Source organism: Cherax quadricarinatus, unplaced genomic scaffold (genome assembly GCF_038502225.1).
Source record: "Cherax quadricarinatus isolate ZL_2023a unplaced genomic scaffold, ASM3850222v1 Contig270, whole genome shotgun sequence".
Classification (NCBI taxonomy): Eukaryota; Metazoa; Arthropoda; class Malacostraca; order Decapoda; family Parastacidae; genus Cherax; species Cherax quadricarinatus.
The window spans coordinates 148693-170755 of NW_027195296.1; positions in this window are offsets into that span (position 1 = coordinate 148693).

Genomic DNA, 22063 nt, shown 5'->3' on the forward strand with positions numbered 1-22063 from the left:
TGTGTAACGTATACTTTGTTTTCTATGTGTATACTGTGTATATATACGGCAGTGTTGATTATGGGTACTTTGGGAGTATTTATGTAAAATATAAGTGGCAGTTGGCATGCCTGACAATAGGGGAGGGAGGGAATATAAGTGGCAGTTGGCATGCCTCACAATAGTGGAGGGACGGTAATATAAGTGGCAGTTGGCATGCCTCACAATAGTGGAGGGACGGTAATATAAGTGGCAGTTGGCATGCCTCACAATAGGGGAGGGAGGGTAATATAAGTGGCAGTTGGCATGCCTGACAATAGGGGAGGGACGGTAATATAAGTGGCAGTTGGCATGCCTCACAATAGGGGAGGGAGGGAATATAAGTGGCAGTTGGCATGCCTGACAATAGTGGAGGGACGGTAATATAAGTGGCAGTTGGCATGCCTGACAATAGGGGAGGGAGGGTAATATAAGTGGCAGTTGGCATGCCTGACAATAGTGGAGGGACGGTAATATAAGTGGCAGTTGGCATGCCTGACAATAGGGGAGGGAGGGTAATATAAGTGGCAGTTGGCATGCCTGACAATAGTGGAGGGACGGTAATATAAGTGGCAGTTGGCATGCCTGACAATAGTGGAGGGACGGTAATATAAGTGGCAGTTGGCATGCCTGACAATAGTGGAGGGACGGTAATATAAGTGGCAGTTGGCATGCCTCACAATACCTGGAGTTTACCTGGAGAAAGTTTCGGGGGTCAACGCCCCCGCGGCCCGGTCTGTGACCAGGCCTCCTGGTGGATCAGCGCCTGATCAACCAGGCTGTTGCTGCTGACTGCACGCAAACCAACGTACGAGCCACAGCCCGGCTGATCAGGAACTGACTTTAGGTGCTTGTCCAGTGCCAGCTTGAAGACTGCCAGGGGTCTGTTGGTAATCCCCCTTATGTGTGCTGGGAGGCAGTTGAACAGTCTCGGGCCCCTGACACTTATTGTATGGTCTCTTAACGTGCTAGTGACACCCCTGCTTTTCATTGGGGGGATGGTGCATCGTCTGCCAAGTCTTTTGCTTTCGTAGTGAGTGATTTTCGTGTGCAAGTTCGGTACTAGTCCCTCTAGGATTTTCCAGGTGTATATAATCATGTATCTCTCCCTCCTGCGTTCCAGGGAATACAGGTTTAGAAACCTCAAGCGCTCCCAGTAATTGAGGTGTTTTATCTCCGTTATGCGCGCCGTGAAAGTTCTCTGTACATTTTCTAGGTCAGCAATTTCACCTGCCTTGAAAGGTGCTGTTAGAGTGCAGCAATATTCCAGCCTAGATAGAACAAGTGACCTGAAGAGTGTCATCATGGGCTTGGCCTCCCTAGTTTTGAAGGTTCTCATTGTCCATCCTGTCATTTTTCTAGCAGATGCGATTGATACAATGTTATGGTCCTTGAAGGTGAGATCCTCCGACATAATCACTAGGGGAGGGAGGGAATATAAGTGGCAGTTGGCATGCCTGACAATAGTGGAGGGACGGTAATATAAGTGGCAGTTGGCATGCCTCACAATAGGGGAGGGAGGGTAATATAAGTGGCAGTTGGCATGCCTGACAATAGTGGAGGGACGGTAATATAAGTGGCAGTTGGCATGCCTGACAATAGTGGAGGGACGGTAATATAAGTGGCAGATGGCATGCCTGACAATAGTGGAGGGACGGTAATATAAGTGGCAGTTGGCATGCATGACAATAGTGGAGGGACGGTAATATAAGTGGCAGTTGGCATGCCTCACAATAGGGGAGGGAGGGTAATATAAGTGGCAGTTGGCATGCCTCACAATAGGGGAGGGAGGGTAATATAAGTGGCAGTTGGCATGCCTCACAATAGGGGAGGGAGGGTAATATAAGTGGCAGTTGGCATGCCTGACAATAGGGGAGGGAGGGTAATATAAGTGGCAGTTGGCATGCCTGACAATAGGGGAGGGAGGGTAATATAAGTGGCAGTTGGCATGCCTCACAATAGGGGAGGGAGGGTAATATAAGTGGCAGTTGGCATGCCTCACAATAGGGGAGGGAGGGTAATATAAGTGGCAGTTGGCATGCCTCACAATAGGGGAGGGAGGGTAATATAAGTGGCAGTTGGCATGCCTCACAATAGGGGAGGGAGGGTAATATAAGTGGCAGTTGGCATGCCTCACAATAGGGGAGGGAGGGTAATATAAGTGGCAGTTGGCATGTCTCACAATAGGGGAGCGAGGGTAATATAAGTGGCAGTTGGCATGCCTCACAATAGGGGAGGGAGGGTAATATAAGTGGCAGTTGGCATGCCTCACAATAGTGGAGGGACGGTAATATAAGTGGCAGTTGGCATGCCTCACAATAGGGGAGGGAGGGTAATATAAGTGGCAGTTGGCATGCCTCACAATAGGGGAGCGAGGGTAATATAAGTGGCAGTTGGCATGCCTCACAATAGTGGAGGGAGGGTAATATAAGTGGCAGTTGGCATGCCTCACAATAGGGAAGGGAGGGTAGTGTGTGCAGAATGTAAGGTGTATACTCCGTGGCAGGATGTACACTCAGGAATTAGTTGTATTTGCCTGTGGGTTGTTAGGTTAGATGTTGTGTTCCAGGCATGGTGTCATTACAACACCTGGAGGGGTTAATGTAAGCATTGTGTCGTCCAGATGTACCCTATCAATGTATATAAGGATTTTAATAAAATATAAAAAAAAGTACCGGGTATTGAATGGTTTGTTGTGTTCTGGGGTTGTAGTAGCGCCATTATGTATGGTGTGTTTATTTTCTGTACTGGGGTTGTGACAATTGGAAATTCTTGTTCATATCCAGTATCATAGTATTATTTTAATATACTTTTATACCTCGTTGTATTTTGTACCATGTTTTAAAGAAAATATAAAAAAAAATTATGTATGTTTTTGCAAGATAGTACAATGAATTATCTGCACTGAATTATGTGTACAATAATCCTTTTATTACTCTTGTGTACATTTACATATTGCATTTATTTTTTAGCATTTAATTTTTTTGACAGTAGTATTTGCTGTGTTCATCTGTAAGTAGACTATGCATTTCAAATTACAATTGCTGGCATCTGCAACCTTTTGTCTTGTGCTAAGCGAGTCTGCAATAGAATTCATTGCATTGTTGCCAGTAGACTGAATTATTTTGAACATTAAAAAAAAAAAAACATACCACGGGTGGGGTTCGAACACGTGTTCAGAGAGTCTTAAAACTCCAGACCATCGTGTTAGCCACTGGGCCAGCTAGCTTAGTAAGATTCATCCAACTAAGTATATTTCTACACCATAGGAAGGTTAGCATATGGTGTAGAAATATACCTAGTTTGATGAATCTTAATAAACTAGCTGGCCCAGTGGCTAATACGACGGTCTGGAGTTTTAAGACTGATCGCGGGTTCCAACCCCACCAGTGGTATGGTTTGTTTGCAATCATGTTATTACGATTTCGTGAGTCATGGATACATTTTTTGTTTGGTTTTGTAGAGTAGTCTTGCATGTTGTTGTTGCAACACTGGCAGTTGGTAACATCAGTAGCATTACTGTACTTTCCATGTGTATTCACCTGCATTCATTTGTGAAATGTTCCTTTGTGCATCCACTTGCGTAACCTATTTTACTGTGGGAAATTTGATAGGCTTCCTGTGACTTATTTGTAATAATTGATAGGGATAATAATAATTATAATGCAGGTATGTAAGGTTGATGTGCCTTTTAAAAGGTGATAAGTCACAGGAGAATCAACATATGAAGTAGAACTGTTGTAATATTTAATTAATATTCTGATAAGCAAAATGTGTTATGCAACCAGAAATATCACTAAATTAGGATAAATATATGTATACAAGTTAGGAAAGTATTAGAAGCTAAAGGGGGAGGCTGGAAGTGATTCAAACTGGCTGGTTCTTCAGTGTTTCTCTAATTTGAACCGTCCATTAGTAATATTAATGGTTATAAAATGTTACAATATAAGAGAAGGGGACAGATCGCCACTCATCTAGATACCCATCAGTTACACAACCCAGGGCAACATGGGTTTAGAGCAGGTCGCTCCTGCCTGTCCCAAATACTGGATCACTAAGACAAGGTCCTGGATGCTCTAGAAGACAAACAAAACGCAGATGTAGTATAAACAGATTTTGCAAAAGCTTTTTGACAAATTTGACCATGGTGAAATAGCGAACATAATGTATGATAAAGGAACAACAGGAAAAGTTGGTATATGGATCTAAAATTTCCTAACAAATAGAATACAAAGAGTGGTAGTAAACAGTAAAGTCTGAGGCAGCTACGGTGAAAAGCTCTGTTCCGCAAGGCACAGTACTCGCCCCCATCCTGTTCCTCATCCTCATATCTAACATAGAGAGGGATGTAAGCCACAGCACCGTGTCTTCCTTTGTAAATGACACCCGAATTTTCATGACAGTCTCCTCTATGGAAGACACTGCAAGAATCCAGGCAGACATCAACCGAATTTTTAAATGGGCAGCAGAAAACAATATGAAGTTTTATGATGAGAAATTTCAATTTCTCCTTTATGGAAAACGTGAGGAAATTAAAATTTATCGGAGTATAAAATAAATTTCAACCACACAATTGAACGACAAACTAATGTCAAAGCCCTGGGAGTGATAATGTCAGAGGATCTCATAATCAAATACCACAGCATTATATCAATCTTATCTGCTAGAAAAATGACAGGATGGATAATGAGAACCTTCATAACTAGGGAGGCCAAGCCCATGATGACACTCTTCAGGTCGCTTGTTCTATCTAGGCTGGAATATTGCTGCACACTAACAGCACCTTTCAACGCAGGTGAAATTGCTGACCTAGAAAATTTACAGAGAACCTCCACGGCGCTCATAACGGAGATAAAACACCTCAGTTACTGGGAACGCTTGAAGTTCCTCAACCTGTACTCCCTAGAGCGTAGGGGAGAAAGATACATGATTATATACACTTGGATAATCCTAGAGTGATTAGTACCAAACTTGCACACGAAAATTACTCCCAATGACAGCAAAGGACTCGGCAGACGATGCAACATCCCCCCAATGAAAAGCAGGGTCACCACTAGCACGATAAGAGACAACAATAAGTGTGAGGGCCCAAGACTGTTCAAATGCCTCCCAGCATACATAAGAGGGGTTACCTATAGACCCCTGGCTGTCTTTAAGAAGTCACTGGACATGCACCTAAAGTCAGTACCTGACCAGCCGGGCTGTGGTTCGTACGTCGGGTTGTGTGCGACCAACAGTAACAGCCTGGTTGATCAGGCCCTCATCCACCATGAGGCCTGGTCACACACCGGGCCGCGGGGGCGTTGACCCCCGAAACCTCTTGCTAAATTAAATAATTGTTATTAGTGTCAGAAGCGAAGATACCATATTGTAATGTGCAAGGGTGTATATAATAATAATTATTATATTAACAACGACCTGTGGCACAGCTGTTACAGATATAAAAGTGGTAGCTAATGTAAATGATAATAGAATTACTGAAGTAACTTTACTTGTAGTGCAAGTGAATATTCGGGATAATAAGAGGAAATCAAAAAATATAAGTGCTCCTAGATCAAGGATGCCATATCTTAGAGGTATGGCAGTGCCAAATGGCAGTGCCAAATGGGAAACCTGAAAATTTTAAATTTTCTGGATTTCTATCAGATAAGAAATCCCAGAAGTACAATATGATATATGTTTATGACGGCCTGGATGGTGAAGGAATATATCAGTGCAGTTACTCTAGATACATGATTTAGCTTCAGAATGTTGAAGACAGAGTAAAACAACTGAAGCTAAATCATGTTTATAAAATTGCTCACAAAGTGTCCAGAATATCTTGCTGTCAATTTTATCAAGGTTGGGAACCAAAGCAATCATAGTACTAGGGGGAGAGAACACAACTTTGTAGTAGCCATAGTCAGTGGCCAGGCGTCAAACACCTTTTATTGTACAGCAATAAAGGAATGGAACAGACTACCCGCACATGTCAAAGCCTGTCATAGCATGAACCAGTTCAAGAAGAGTGCCAAAAGCTGCCTGATGAATGTATCTACAGAAAGGGAGGGGAATTATTTTCTATTTTTTAGCTAACATACGTGTAAATTTTACCTTATTCCTAGTAATGACCCTCGTATTGTAGATAGTCTTAATGACCCTCGTGTAGTAGATAGTCTTTTTAGTATGATAATAAGATGTTATCTTCATTATAGAATAATAAGAAAATATTATAACCTTTATATTATAATAATAAGGTAAAAGGACCCCAATGGAAATAAGTCACTCAGTCTGACTTTTTTGGGTTATCCCAGGTTCTCTACACATATGCTGCTATGTATGATAATTCTATGTAACTGTATTTGTGTATACCTGAATAAACTTACTTACTTACTTACTTATACACTGCCAGAGAAAATAACTACAGTTGGACTTGGTGAAGCAACTAGAAGGTTTCCACAGTATGGTGTACAATTAGCATCCTCCTCTGTACATAATGACTCAGTAGGGCCAATAAATATCATAATAGGGAGTGGTTATTATGCCTCACATGTGAAGGGTATGGTGAAAAAATGTAGCACCACTCTCCTAAAAACTGCAGGAGGCCATGTAGTGGCAGAATTCGATGTTCTAATAATGAGTGACTAAAGTCAGTAAATGTGGTCACTGTGTGTCTCACAAATGAAAGTGTCATAGTCTAAATATTTCTTAATAGAGGACGATGTTTAGTTAGTAAATAAATTATTGGATCAGGACAGCAGCAGAATGGAGGAAGTCCTAATGATTCTTTCACACAGGAACAATACCTGAATAAATGTTAAGTAAGAACATGGACAATACTGGGAGTGACTCTCGTGGAAGTGGCATCAACCAGAGCTTCCTTCAAGTTATAGAATGACTTATGGCCAATTAAAGGCAAAGCTCCACGAATTAAGACTCAAGAGTTATTGGCCGTATATAATAAAATAATTACTAAACAAATAAAGAATAACTTTATAGAAGGAATACCTCTTAAATAGGCTAAAATTGTCATTATTTACCGCAACACAATGTTAAAAGAAACTAAAACTGAGGACAGTATTTGATTGTACTTTGAAAATGAGGAAGGATGTACCAAGCCTAAATGACTGTTTATTGACAGGTCCGTGACAGGTCTGTCTTTAACAGAAAAATTAGGACATTTCCTACTAAACTTCAGGGTAAAAAAAATATGCCTTTACGGCTTATATAAGTAAAGCTTTCAGGATGCAGATCGGGATTATGCCAGTTTCATGTGGCCCGAAAATCCTAATGATGCTATCTTTACTGAGTGAATCATGAGCAACAGTTTTATGTGGACAGTTTCCTAGGTGTAACGTCAACTGAAGAGGAACTAATGAGGACATATTCCGAAACTAATAAGGTAATGCAAAATGGAAACGTGACTGCCAGAATGGAACAGATAAAATAAATAGAGAATACCCTGTGAAGTTACTAGGTCTAGTAACATATAAGAATTAACATGGGTTACTGAAAGATATTTATTATTGTAGAACCTAATGATTATGGTATGCCTATGCTGAGATTGTAAAGTAAAAGGACACAAGTGCAACTAATGTGACATTTATTGTGGCAACGTTTCGCTCTCCAGGAGCTTTATCAAGCCATTACAAACAATACATGGACACAGAGGGTATATAAAGGCTCAGAGTGAGGTGAATACTAGTGAGGTACCATTCCGATGTTCACTAGTGGTAGTAGTAGTAGTAGTAGTGGTAGTGACAAAAGCAATTAATTCGTACATGAGTAAAAGGATATAAAAGCTATTACTTGGGTAACATAAAAATAGGTTGGACAAATATAAACTGGAATGAGGCAGGTTGTTTCAGTGTTCACTCTCTGTGCTTTGTGTAGTATAACAGGAGAGACTATGTGATGGCAGGGTTTACTGTTTTCAGGAGGATTCTTGCTAAGACTTCGGAGATGGTGAAGCTGCCGTTGTTTTGTTTAATTGTATTCGAAACAGCGATCAGTGCTGATTCAAGGCATTTGCGTGTGCGGAAATTAGTTTCTTTTATCACTAATTGGGCGTCTCTGAATTTCATAAGATGATTGGTGGAATTTCGGTGTTGTACACAGGCGTTGTTTAAGTTGTCGTTCCTACATGCGTATATGTGTTCATTGAGGCGGGTGTCGAGGTTTCTTGCTGTTTCACCTACGTAGATCTTGTCACAGCCTCCACAGGGTATAGTGTAAACTCCTGCATTGACTGGTTCGTGGTGCTTGGGTTTTGTCCTGGTTAGATCCTTTATTGAAGTGGTAGAAGCGATGGCGACTCTGGTGTTAGCTTGTGAAAGTACTTTTGAGACGTTTAGTGCAACCTGGCTGTTGGGAAGAATTATAACTTTGTTGGGAGCGGTGTTGATGCGTGGAGAATTGATGATCTGAAGAGCTCTTTTCTTGCAGTCTTTGATGAAAAAAGAAGGAAATTGTAACTCAGTGAATGTTTGGTGAATGTAAGTACATTCCTCGTCAAGAAACTCAGGACTACAAATTCGGTATGCTCTTAGGAAAAACCCGATGATGATGCCTCTTTTGGTCTTGGTATCTTGACTGGAATAGAAGTGTGTGAGATCATTTTTATTGGTGGGTTTCCGATAAACTTGAAATCTTAGGTTGTTGTCTACTTTGTGAATGAGGACGTCGAGGAAAGGTAGCTTGTCATTGGACTCTTCTTCTAGTGTAAACTGAATCGCTGGTTCAACTGCGTTGAGCCTTGCCTGAAGATCCCGTACATCAAAACGTTTTGGAGTTATTACGAGGACATCGTCCACGTAACGTAACCAAGTGACGCTTGAAGGGATGATGTTGGCGAAGTGTTCGGACTCGAGGTGTTCCATGTATAAGTTGGCTAGGACGGCACTTATTGGGGACCCCATTCCCATGCCGTAGGTTTGTTTGTAGAGCTTGTTACTGAAGGAAAAACAGTTGAAGTTAACACAGAGTTCAATCAAGTCAACAAAATCTCCGGGAGGTAAAGGAAGATTAAGGTCCTGGTTGACTTTACGTCGTAGAACCTCGATGGCTTTTTTGGTAGGTACTTTTGTGAAGAGGGAAGTCACATCCAAACTGCTTAGTTTCTTGTTACGGATGGAGAGGTTACGGATGCGGTTGAGAAGGTCGCCTGAGTGTTTAAGATGAGCGGGGCTGATGGTACCCAGAAGGCAGGAAAGATGTTTGGCAAGAACTCCGGCTAGTTTGTGTGGAGCACTGCCTATTCCTGACGTGATTGGTCTGAGAGGAATATTGTGTTTATGGGTCTTGGGTAAACCATACATGTGTGCTGGTTTAGGGTTGCTTGGTAACAAGTACAGAAGTTTCTTCCCTTCTCTAGTGCGTTTGAGTATTTGTCTGCTTTTGTATAGAAAGTCTTTGGTGAGCGTCTCCCACTGTTGAGTGCTGATAGGTTCGTATGTAGATTGATCATTCAAAAGGTCCATCATTTTAGTGTTGTAGTCACTGGTGTTGAGTATGACGACTCCACCTCCTTTGTCGGCGGTGGTGACGATAATGTTGGGGTCGTTGGCGAGGTCCTTAAGGGCAGTGATGTATCTTCTAGGAAGATTAGAAGAAGAAGGTTCACATAAAGCTGCAGTGAGAAGGCCCTGTATATAACCCTTCTGGAAGTTGCTGTCACTGTGTCTATGGTTCCTGGTAACAAGATTGAGTTGATAGTTAGGTTTGCGTATGTTGGTGGTAAATTTGAGTCCCAGACTCAGTGCTTGTTTCTCGTAGTCGGTTAAGGTGCGTGACGATAAGTTGTTTATCAGGGATTCGCGTCCCATTTCCTTCCACCGACTGTTAGTGCAGAGGTACTGAAGTTTGCGATTGAGTTTGATCTTCTGTTGGAGGTTGGCTGTGGTGACTGTGCTGAGAATATGCTCAGCAGTGTGTTGGTCAATCTGAAGATTGGCCCTCATATTCCTTGCAGTTTCAAAGGTTTCCTTAGCGATGTTAGAAAGTTCTTCGGCACATTCAGTTAAGTAAGCTTGGGTAGCTGGAGAGAAGGGGTGCTTGGAGTTGGAGAGTTGTGCAGGAGTAGACTTAGGGATCACCTTCTCTGCCAGGCAATCTTGTAGGAAGTTGTGTCTGTTGCGATAGCTGTGAGCACGAAGAAGGGTGTCCAAATAACGTCTGCATGAAATGTCCATTATGTTGCGGTGTCCGACAGATTGTAATAAAGTTGGTAGAATTACCGACAATATGTAAAGTAAAAGGACACAAGTGCAACTAATGTGACATTTATTGTGACAACGTTTCGCTCTCCAGGAGCTTTATCAAGCCATTACAAACAATACATGGACACAGAGGGTATATAAAGGCTCAGAGTGAGGTGAATACTAGTGAGGTACCATTCCGATGTTCACTAGTGGTAGTAGTAGTAGTAGTAGTGGTAGTGACAAAAGCAATTAATTCGTACATGAGTAAAAGGATATAAAAGCTATTACTTGGGTAACATAAAAATAGGTTGGACAAATATAAACTGGAATGAGGCAGGTTGTTTCAGTGTTCACTCTCTGTGCTTTGTGTAGTATAACAGGAGAGACTATGTGATGGCAGGGTTTACTGTTTTCAGGAGGATTCTTGCTAAGACTTCGGAGATGGTGAAGCTGCCGTTGTTTTGTTTAATTGTATTCGAAACAGCGATCAGTGCTGATTCAAGGCATTTGCGTGTGCGGAAATTAGTTTCTTTTATCACTAATTGGGCGTCTCTGAATTTCATAAGATGATTGGTGGAATTTCGGTGTTGTACACAGGCGTTGTTTAAGTTGTCGTTCCTACATGCGTATATGTGTTCATTGAGGCGGGTGTCGAGGTTTCTTGCTGTTTCACCTACGTAGATCTTGTCACAGCCTCCACAGGGTATAGTGTAAACTCCTGCATTGACTGGTTCGTGGTGCTTGGGTTTTGTCCTGGTTAGATCCTTTATTGAAGTGGTAGAAGCGATGGCGACTCTGGTGTTAGCTTGTGAAAGTACTTTTGAGACGTTTAGTGCAACCTGGCTGTTGGGAAGAATTATAACTTTGTTGGGAGCGGTGTTGATGCGTGGAGAATTGATGATCTGAAGAGCTCTTTTCTTGCAGTCTTTGATGAAAAAAGAAGGAAATTGTAACTCAGTGAATGTTTGGTGAATGTAAGTACATTCCTCGTCAAGAAACTCAGGACTACAAATTCGGTATGCTCTTAGGAAAAACCCGATGATGATGCCTCTTTTGGTCTTGGTATCTTGACTGGAATAGAAGTGTGTGAGATCATTTTTATTGGTGGGTTTCCGATAAACTTGAAATCTTAGGTTGTTGTCTACTTTGTGAATGAGGACGTCGAGGAAAGGTAGCTTGTCATTGGACTCTTCTTCTAGTGTAAACTGAATCGCTGGTTCAACTGCGTTGAGCCTTGCCTGAAGATCCCGTACATCAAAACGTTTTGGAGTTATTACGAGGACATCGTCCACGTAACGTAACCAAGTGACGCTTGAAGGGATGATGTTGGCGAAGTGTTCGGACTCTAGGTGTTCCATGTATAAGTTGGCTAGGACGGCACTTATTGGGGACCCCATTCCCATGCCGTAGGTTTGTTTGTAAAGCTTGTTATTGAAGGAAAAACAGTTGAAGTTAACACAGAGTTCAATCAAGTCAACAAAATCTCCGGGAGGTAAAGGAAGATTAAGGTCCTGGTTGACTTTACGTCGTAGAACCTCGATGGCTCTTTTGGTAGGTACTTTTGTGAAGAGGGAAGTCACATCCAAACTGCTTAGTTTCTTGTTACGGATGGAGAGGTTACGGATGCGGTTGAGAAGGTCGCCTGAGTGTTTAAGATGAGCGGGGCTGATGGTCCCCAGAACGCAGGAAAGATGTTTGGCAAGAACTCCGGCTAGTTTGTATGGAGCACTGCCTATTCCTGACGTGATTGGTCTGAGAGGAATATTGTGTTTATGGGTCTTGGGTAAACCATACATGTGTGCTGGTTTAGGGTTGCTTGGTAACAAGTACAGAAGTTTCTTCCCTTCTCTAGTGCGTTTGAGTATTTGTCTGGTTTTGTATAGAAAGTCTTTGGTGAGCGTCTCCCACTGTTGAGTGCTGATGGGTTCGTATGTAGATTGATCATTCAAAAGGTCCATCATTTTAGTGTTGTAGTCACTGGTGTTGAGTATGACGACTCCACCTCCTTTGTCGGCGGTGGTGACGATAATGTTGGGGTCGTTGGCGAGGTCCTTAAGGGCAGTGATGTATCTTCTAGGAAGATTAGAAGAAGAAGGTTCACATAAAGCTGCAGTGAGAAGGCCCTGTATATAACCCTTCTGGAAGTTGCTGTCACTGTGTCTATGGGATCTTCAGGCAAGGCTCAACGCAGTTGAACCAGCGATTCAGTTTACACTAGAAGAAGAGTCCAATGACAAGCTACCTTTCCTCGACGTCCTCATTCACAAAGTAGACAACAACATAAGATTTCAAGTTTATCGGAAACCCACCAATAAAAATGATCTCACACACTTCTATTCCAGTCAAGATACCAAGACCAAAAGAGGCATCATCATCGGGTTTTTCCTAAGAGCATACCGAATTTGTAGTCCTGAGTTTCTTGACGAGGAATGTACTTACATTCACCAAACATTCACTGAGTTACAATTTCCTCCTTTTTTCATCAAAGACTGCAAGAAAAGAGCTCTTCAGATCATCAATTCTCCACGCATCAACACCGCTCCCAACAAAGTTATAATTCTTCCCAACAGCCAGGTTGCACTAAACGTCTCAAAAGTACTTTCACAAGCTAACACCAGAGTCGCCATCGCTTCTACCACTTCAATAAAGGATCTAACCAGGACAAAACCCAAGCACCACGAACCAGTCAATGCAGGAGTTTACACTATACCCTGTGGAGGCTGTGACAAGATCTACGTAGGTGAAACAGCAAGAAACCTCGACACCCGCCTCAATGAACACATATACGCATGTAGGAACGACAACTTAAACAACGCCTGTGTACAACACCGAAATTCCACCAATCATCTTATGAAATTCAGAGACGCCCAATTAGTGATAAAAGAAACTAATTTCCGCACACGCAAGTGCCTTGAATCAGCACTGATCGCTGTTTCGAATACAATTAAACAAAACAACGGCAGCTTCACCATCTCCGAAGTCTTAGCAAGAATCCTCCTGAAAACAGTAAACCCTGCCATCACATAGTCTCTCCTGTTACACTACACAAAGCACAGAGAGTGAACACTGAAACAAGCTGCCTCATTCCAGTTTATATTTGTCCAACCTATTTTTATGTTACCCAAGTAATAGCTTTTATATCCTTTTACTCATGTACGAATTAATTGCTCTACCATATTGTATTACTTTTGTCACTACCACTACTACAACTACTACTACTACCACTAGTGAACATCGAAATGGTACCTCACTAGTATTCACCTCACTCTGAGCCTTTATATACCCTCTGTGTCCATGTATTGTTTGTAATGGCTTGATAAAGCTCCTGGAGAGCGAAACGTTGCCACAATAAATGTCACATTAGTTGCACTTGTGTCCTTTTACTTTACATATTGTCGGTAATTCTACCAACTTTATTACATGGAATTCCCAGGTAATGTAGTAAGTCAAGAAGGTGATAATGTATTACACATTCTTAGTGACGCTTCGAAACTGGCGTGCGGAGTGGTCGCTTATATTCAAGATAATAAATTTATTTCCTTTGTAATATCAAGAGCAAAGGTTAATTAGAATTAGTAGCTGATTATGTAAGAGATTAATTGCAGGTAATAAATATTAGCGACACTGTGATTTGGTCTGATAACTGAAGTATCCTTCGTCATACTTGCCCACATGTCCTCGGTGTATATTCACTGAAACACATACATCTCTCTATTTATTTTTTCACACATTGGCCGTCTTCCACCAAGTTAAGTTGACCTGAAAAAGTACGAACACTTTCACCATCATTCATTTCATCACCGTCATGTCAGAGGCTCGCTGACATTACAGCTCAGATGCCCCTCCAAATTGCAATATCCTCATCCCTATATCAGATTGCAGGCACTGTACTTCCCACCTTCAGGACTCAAGTCCGACTACCCGGTTTTCCTGAATTCCCTTCATAAATGTTACCTTGTTCGCACTCCAAGAGCGCGTCAAGTAATAAAAACCACTTGCCTTCACTCATTTCTAACATGCTTGCGCACGCCTGTTGGATGTCCAAGTCACTCGCAAACAAAACCTCCTTTGCCTTCTTCCTCCGACATTTCATAGGACGACTCCTACCATCTCTTCGTATGCATTATATCCTGCGAAACATGACTGGTGTTTAAAAGCTATCTATTACACGATGGTTATTAACGGGTCATGTAACCTGTTCACTACAACTCAAGAATACTTTAATCCCTCAATAGAGATTAACGTGAACTCTTAGTGTATATACACTGAGGGACACACTTCTCGGTACTGTCCCGCAACTATAATGACAGGACTGACAGGGCAAAGATGAGACCAGGAGAGCTATCAGTTGTGCATGTAACTGGCGCACACATTATTGTGGTATCCTTTTATTGTTATTTAGTTAGACCTGCATTGGTAATAATTAAAAATTAATGAATCTTATTTCCTGGAAAACATATTTGGCATAAGCAGAGCATCGGATTAATAAAATTAGTGTATTTCAAACTTTAGCATAGTTTAGTGTTTATCAACATTGTAAATTATTGTTTAAGCAAACAAAGGCACATAAATAAACTATTCTTCTTTCTAAAAAGAAGGTCAAGAGAGGCCTGAGCTTGCTATTATCTGCAGCTCATAAGACTGCCATCCCCACGAGCCCCTTTGAGGCGGGGTAGATGGCAGACCAGAGGCCTACGAGCCCCGTGAGGGCGGGGAATGTGGCTAGGCTTGGGGACACTTGGTCCCAAAGATGAGGAGGTACTGTACCTCCTCCCATGGGAGACTTAAGTCTCGAGACACTCCCCAGATAGGGAGCCAAGGCCGGGTCACCACTACTTGGAAAAGACCCGGGCCGGGAGAATACCGGTGAATAAAAAAAAAAAAAAAAAAAAACTATTCTTCAAATAATAATATGGTATACAATAGAAGAATGTTACAGTTCATTTAGGCTACATAGTAGAATCGTTATATTATACATTAAACAATGATTACACTAATACAACAGTAGGCTACACTGTTTTCGTGAAAATTTGCGTGATAACGTATCAGAATCTAATTGATTCGTCCACTGACTTTTAAGGGAATGAAAAGCAGTTACAATTATCCGTCTGAGGACGGACCTTGACGTGTAGTCTGATCAACGCCAGCTAAGAGCTGGAAATACTGACCCGAATATTGTGGTTGTGAATCCAAATATTGCGATTTGCAGCATCAACTTGATACTCTTCTGAGGCGGATTGTTTATGGTCAGAATATTTTACTGGACTCTTATTGACCCTTCACGTATATCATTTTCTTTGGGACGAATTATGAAAAACTTTCTCATTTTAATCTCAAGATTTAGGATGAGAACATTATTTAGCCTATCATTAGTACGTTATTTTCTCTTCCTAGGATTCGAACCCAACATTCGTCCACATTGTATAACATAGTATAACATCTGTCACTTTTCAACCTATCCAAGTCATCTTGGAGCTTTGTGGTGTCTACGTCGGAAACTAATTTATGAATCACTTTATAATCCTCGCTGTCAGTGCTTGCTTATGCCGTTATTTATTCTCTCACGTATGACGTACATAGGCTGGGACCGACATGGTCCTAATACTGACCCCATTCTGATTTCTCGCCATTTATTCAAAACTTTCTGTTGCCTATCGGTCAGCCATGCTTCCACAAGAGAAAATCTCTTCTACCGTCTACCGTTACTTTTTTGTATTCTCTTCTGTGTGGAACTCCATTAAGTAATTTACTGAACTCCCTATACATAATATTGTATTCTCTATTAGGGTCTACCACGAATTCTTTAGTGAAAATGTTACTAAATTCTTAAGGCAAGAGCAGCCCTTTGTAAAATCTTAATGAGGATCATTCATTAAATTACTTTTTTAAGGATGTTTTGAAAGGCATCCACAGTAACACAATTCATCAATTTTCCCACAACTGATGTTATGCTGATTGGTCAATAGTTTGAAGATGAGAATCAATTTCCCACTTTGTAAAAGTGGGAATTTTTCATTTATCTTGTTCAACACCCATTTGTGTTGATCCGTCAAAGAGACTAGATAACGCTTTGCTAAGTTTCTCCCTACATTTCTTTGAAATTTTTGAGAACACCTGTCAGCGCCGGGTGACATGTTCGGTTTCAGTCGTTCATTAGTCACTTCGATCTTGCATAATTTACTTTTGTCCTGACCAGTTTAATGATTGATTTATGGGATTTTGTTTATATCTTCTTGCATAAAACCAGAATGATTTTTTTCTAACTAACAGTAACCTCGTCTGAGTTAATAATAATATAATAATAATATCTTCATATCTACAAGTACATGTACAAGGTATATAATCTTAGCTGACATCACTAATATCCTACTATATAGAAATCCCCTTGTTATGCAGAGTGTTTAGGGCAAATCAGGTCAGTTTTGTCCCAGGATGCCACCCACACCATTCCACTAACACCCAGGTACCCATTTTACTGATGAGTGAACATGGACAGCAGGTGCCTTGAGCTAACACGCCATAATGTTTCCTGCCCTACTGGGAGATTGAACCGCGGACCTCAGTGTGTGAGCTGAGTGGGGTTATATTTAAAATATCTTATTTCTGTATACTAACAGAAACCCTTTTGGATGATTTTTTATTCAGTTGCTACCTTAATTTTATGTTCTCTTTTGGCTTCTGTTATTTCATTTTCGTCCTCTCTTAAATTAAATTTAATGGTCAATAATATCACCATCTCATCTTCTGATTCTTCTTTTTCCTCTATTTTCCCAGGAGATGTTTTAATCTACTGTTCTGACTTTTTTTTGGTTATCCTAGATAATTAACACATATGTTACTATGTATGATAATTTGTGTAACTGTATTTATCTGTACCTGTATTTAAATAAACTTTGGGTGTCCCTTGGCTCGATCGCTAGAGCACTCAGCTCACACATTGGGGTCCGGAGTTCGAATCTCCGGTGCGGCTGGAAAACATTAGGGACGTGTTTGCATAAGACACCTGCTGTCCCTGTTCACCCATCAGTATAAAAAGGGTACCTTGGTGTTAGTGGACTGGTGTGGGTCGCATCCTGGGACAAAATTGACCTAATTTGCCCGAAATGCTCAGCATAACAAGAGACTTTCTATATAGTAGTATGTCATTGATGTTCAAGAGAGTAACCATATGCCTGATCACATAATTTACGCTTAATTGTCCACTTATTGAGGAATACAGAGACAGACAGTATAATAACCTATGTGTCATGTCAAGAAATCTTATTAATGAAAATAAGATACCAGATATACTAAGCAAGTTTCCTAAATTTGCTTGTAACAGATAAGTGAACTATAGATATGTAGATATAAATCCATATGTATTCCTGTTAACCCTTTGGGGCCTAGTTCCTAGGCCTTTTGTGTATCCATATGCTCTCGCGCTACCGTCCACAGGATGGATGTGAGGTGCACAATAAACTAGCCACTTCGGTGGCAAAATTTAAAAATCTAATCTGTCATTGATGTCAGCTGTGGTCTGTATACCTTGTACGCGTACTTGTAGAAATAAAGATATTATTATTATATTAAAAACTAACATATAAACATCAATAGTTTAACGAGCCATATATAATATTTTCTATGAATTTATAGTATAGAGAATGTACCTGCTAGAGCGAATTACAGCGTAAACTACTTTAGTTTGCTATGGATTTAAAATCAAATCAAATCAAATCAAGTTTATTCTCTATAAGGATTACAATGCTTAGTTTACAGAATTTGGTTATTGTGTGGTTTACATGTAGTAAAATAATAATTACAGAGTGTACCACTAGAACACCTAGCATGGCTAGGCATTTCGGGCAGACTTAGATTAATTCTTAATTTTAAAATATTACAAATTATGAGTTAAGTTGGTATTATGGCTAAGTGACTAAATACTAGTTGTGAGTTTAGCAATGTGAATGTTTTTGTTTTGGCACAATACATAGTTTCAGTATTGGAGTATCACAGGCCAACTTATGACTAGTTAAGATTCATTATTTTAAGATTAAGATTGATATTTCTGTTTATGGTCAAATGCGTGAGTGTAAGTGTGAACCACCAGGTGGTATTCATGTAATTTTATTTAAGTAATTAATCTAATGCATTCGCTGCCTGACCACGGTAGAGTGCGGTTGTGCTCTGCACCCCTCTGCTGTTTGTAGGCGAGCTCCCTTGTCAGTTACCTGGCTGCAGTGGTGTGAAGTGGTGCTGTCACACCTCGGCTAACAACATAAGTGCACTGTGATTGTCAAGATGGCGGTTAGTCTGAGACGCCGGATAAATACTGTAGGCATTGAGCTACTTAAAGGAACGATAACGCCCAGTTCTGCGCAAGTCTTATTGCCAAAGATCATCCGGGAGACATATGGCGTACAAGACAGTGACTTGTATGGTGTAGCATTGAACGGAGGACAACGAATTTTCGTCAAACTGCTATCTGCAACGGTTTATGAATCGTTAGTCACCAGGTTTCAGGACGTGAGTCTTAACGTCACACCAGATGTCAGTGTAAGAATGGTAGATGTTTCACGGCATTATGCGTGGATCAAGTTACGCAACGTTCCCTTTGAGGCGGACGAGGCGGATATAAGGAAAGTTTTTGAGACGTATGGGACGGTGCATTATGCTCAACATGGTACGTGGGTGGCAGGTGCCTATGCTGGTTTTCCAGACGGTTCTTTCAACCTCAAAATGACTTTGAGGCACCCAATACCGTCCTACGTGTATCTCCAAGATTTCAGGACGCAGGTCATGGTAATGTACCCAGGACAACGACGTACATGCCGCCTATGTGGTGAGTATGATCACATAGCGGCGACCTGTGACAAGCGAAGACGTGTGCCTGGACCTGTGGTGGACGTCGCAGCCCCTGCTTCAAAGGTGGCAGGTGAGAAACAAACATGGGCGTGGTGTTTTGTGGAGCGAGATAGTGGATCGGGCACACAGGACTGGTGGTGAGTTGGAGTCCCTCCCCCAGCTGCCTGATCAGGTATCATCTCCTGTGGATAAGGAGGAGCAGCAATTACAGGAGAAGGTTCTTGAGATTGAGGAGGAATTGGTGGAGGTGTTGAAGACTTTGTCACCGCCAGAGAGGGACGTTACATCTGAGCGTGGTGTCATCGGAGAGTCGTCGCTTCCAGAAAGTCAGAGACATGATAGTTTGGGACGTGATGGTGGTTTGGAGTCGTCCGTTGAATCATTAAACCATTCTCAGATAGAGGTGGAGGTTCATCGAGAGGCAACATCTGACCAAGAAATGTGTAACATGACGGTCACGAGAAAGAGGGCGGCTACGTCAGATTCTGATGACGTCCTTACGCCTGCACAATGGCCTGGGAAACAGACGGAGGTGAAGTGTGAAGGTAGTGGTGTAGGTGGTGGTAGCCATGATAGGAGGCACCGGAAGAAGGGGGGAGGGAAAGAGAGCACTCTGAAGGTGTCAAACTTAAATTCAAGCTCTGGAGTTGTAAAGAGTGATGAGAGGAAGCAGGGGTGGAAACTTTAATAGGCCTTAGGTGTATGTCTGTAAATGTTAATGGGTTATGTAGCGGTATGAAGAGAAATTGGTTTCTTAATTTCCTGAATAAATCTAGAGTGGATGTTGTGTTCCTGCAGGAGCACAATTTTAAAGTTACCCTGCTATCTCCCCGTCTAAAAGGTGGTGTGGGAATTTTAATAAGGGAGACGAGCCCGTTTGTTTTGCAGAGAAGCGAGGGAGGAGGGGGAGGGAGGGTGTTGCGTGTGGATGGGTGGTGGATGGGTAAGCGTGTGTCTTTTGTGAGTGTGTATACGCCGGCAGAAAATAACATAAAGGTAAAGAATGATTTTGTGTGTGAGGATCTTGTGTTTTTCTTAAGTGCACTGCCAGAGGTGGCGATAGTTGGTGGGGACTGGAATAGTGTAATCAGGGTGGCTGATGTGGACCCAAAAGGGGCTGGATATATGTCTGTGGCTCTTAGGGATTTATTAAGGGATGTTAGGTTACGTGATGCCTTCGGGGGGGCGGTGTGGGAGACTGAATATACGTTTGTTAGGAGTGGATATGCTGCGAGACTAGATAGAGTGTACCTTTCTCAGGGAATGAATGTGAAATCTTTCAGTACTGTTGAGGCTACAATGTCAGATCATAGGGCAGTGGTGGTGGAGGTTGGGTGGGGGACGCTCGCGGACATATATAGAAGTTATTGGAAATTAAATATAAGTGTGTTAGGTGATGAGGAGGGGTTGGAGGGGTTTTCAGTCCTATGGAGGGAGCTTAGTGTGGAAGAACAGGGAGTGGATGACATTGTGACATGGTGGGATTGTGTTTGCAAAAGAAAGGATTAGAAAGTTTTATGTGAGAGAAGGAAAACGTATTAATAATTTAAAATATGGACTGGCTAACTATTTAGAGGATAGGTTAAGAGGTTGCTATGGGCGGGGGGTGGGGGGGTATAATTTTCCTATGGATGAAATAGCTGAAATAAAGGGGAGGTTGAGGGTGTTGCAAAATGAAAGGTTTCAAGCTGTAAGGGTGCAGGCAGGGGTGGAAGAAGTGCTTTGGGGCGACAAGCCGTCAGCTTGTGTTTTGCGACATCAAAAGCAAAGGCAAGCGGTGACAGCTATTCCATGTTTAGAGGTAACGGAGATGGTTGGGAATTATAGAGCAGGGCAGGAGATACGAACCACGAAGGGGATGTGTGCGTATGCGGAGGCTTGGTACGAGAAGTACTGGAAAAGTGGGGGGGTGGGTGACATGGCGTTGGACAAGGTGTGTACGTATGTGACGTGTAATTTAGGAAATATTGATAGAAAGGCTTTAGGTGGGACTATTACGGCAGAGGAAATAGAGAATGCGTTAAGGGGAATGAGGAAGGGGAAAGTGCCGGGTATTGACGGTCTCCCAGTAGAATTTTATTTACAACATTGGACGTTAATAAGGGGATTTATAGTTAGGTTATTTAATCGTATGAAGGAGAAGGGCAAGTTGGGGGAGAAGCAGGTAACAGCAGTTGTAGTGTTGGTCCCGAAGGTCAAGGGGCAGCCTACCCTTCGGGAGTATGGAGCCATATCACTGATGTGTGCAGACTATAAGGTGTTCGCAAAAATTTTAGGTAATAGGTTCAAAGGTGTTGTGGGAAGGGTCGTGTCAAAATCGCAGTTTGGGTTGCCAGGAAGGTCGATGACTGAAGGACATGGCATACTGAGAAGTTTTGTGGAAGCTAAGGGTGGGGGTGAAGGGGCGGCTTTGTTGGCTCTAGATTGGCAGGGAGCATATGATAGAGTGGAAAGGGGAGCTTTGCAGGTTATACTTAGGAGACAGGGCTTTGGGGAGGAAATAGTCGAGTGGGTAAATACGTTATACAAGGGGGCGAAAATGAGGATACAGATTAATGGGTGTATGGGGAGGGATATTGCAATGGGTAGAGGCCTTAGACAGGGATGCCCCATGTCACAAATATTGTTTGCATGTTTCCAGGACCCCTTTTATAGAATGGTTGACCGCAGCTTATGTACGCCAGGTGAGGGAAGTGTGGGGGGTGGGAGGGCCTGGCCGGGTTTAATTGGATATGTTGACGACACCACTGTTCTCATTCGCGAAGGATATGTTGACGACACCACTGTTCTCATTCACGAAGGGATGTCAATGGGAGTGTTGGATGAGGTTGTGCAATTATTTGGAAGTGCCACGGGAATGCAGGTAAGTAGTGCGAAGTCAAGGTGCATGGGGTTGGGTTCTTGGGTGGGGGATGTGGGGGGGAGATGCAATGTTGTTAAAGAATGGGCGATGTCTTTAAAGATTTGTGGTATTATTTATAAGGATGATATGGTTGCGGCGAGGGTGGAAAACTCGGATAGGTTAT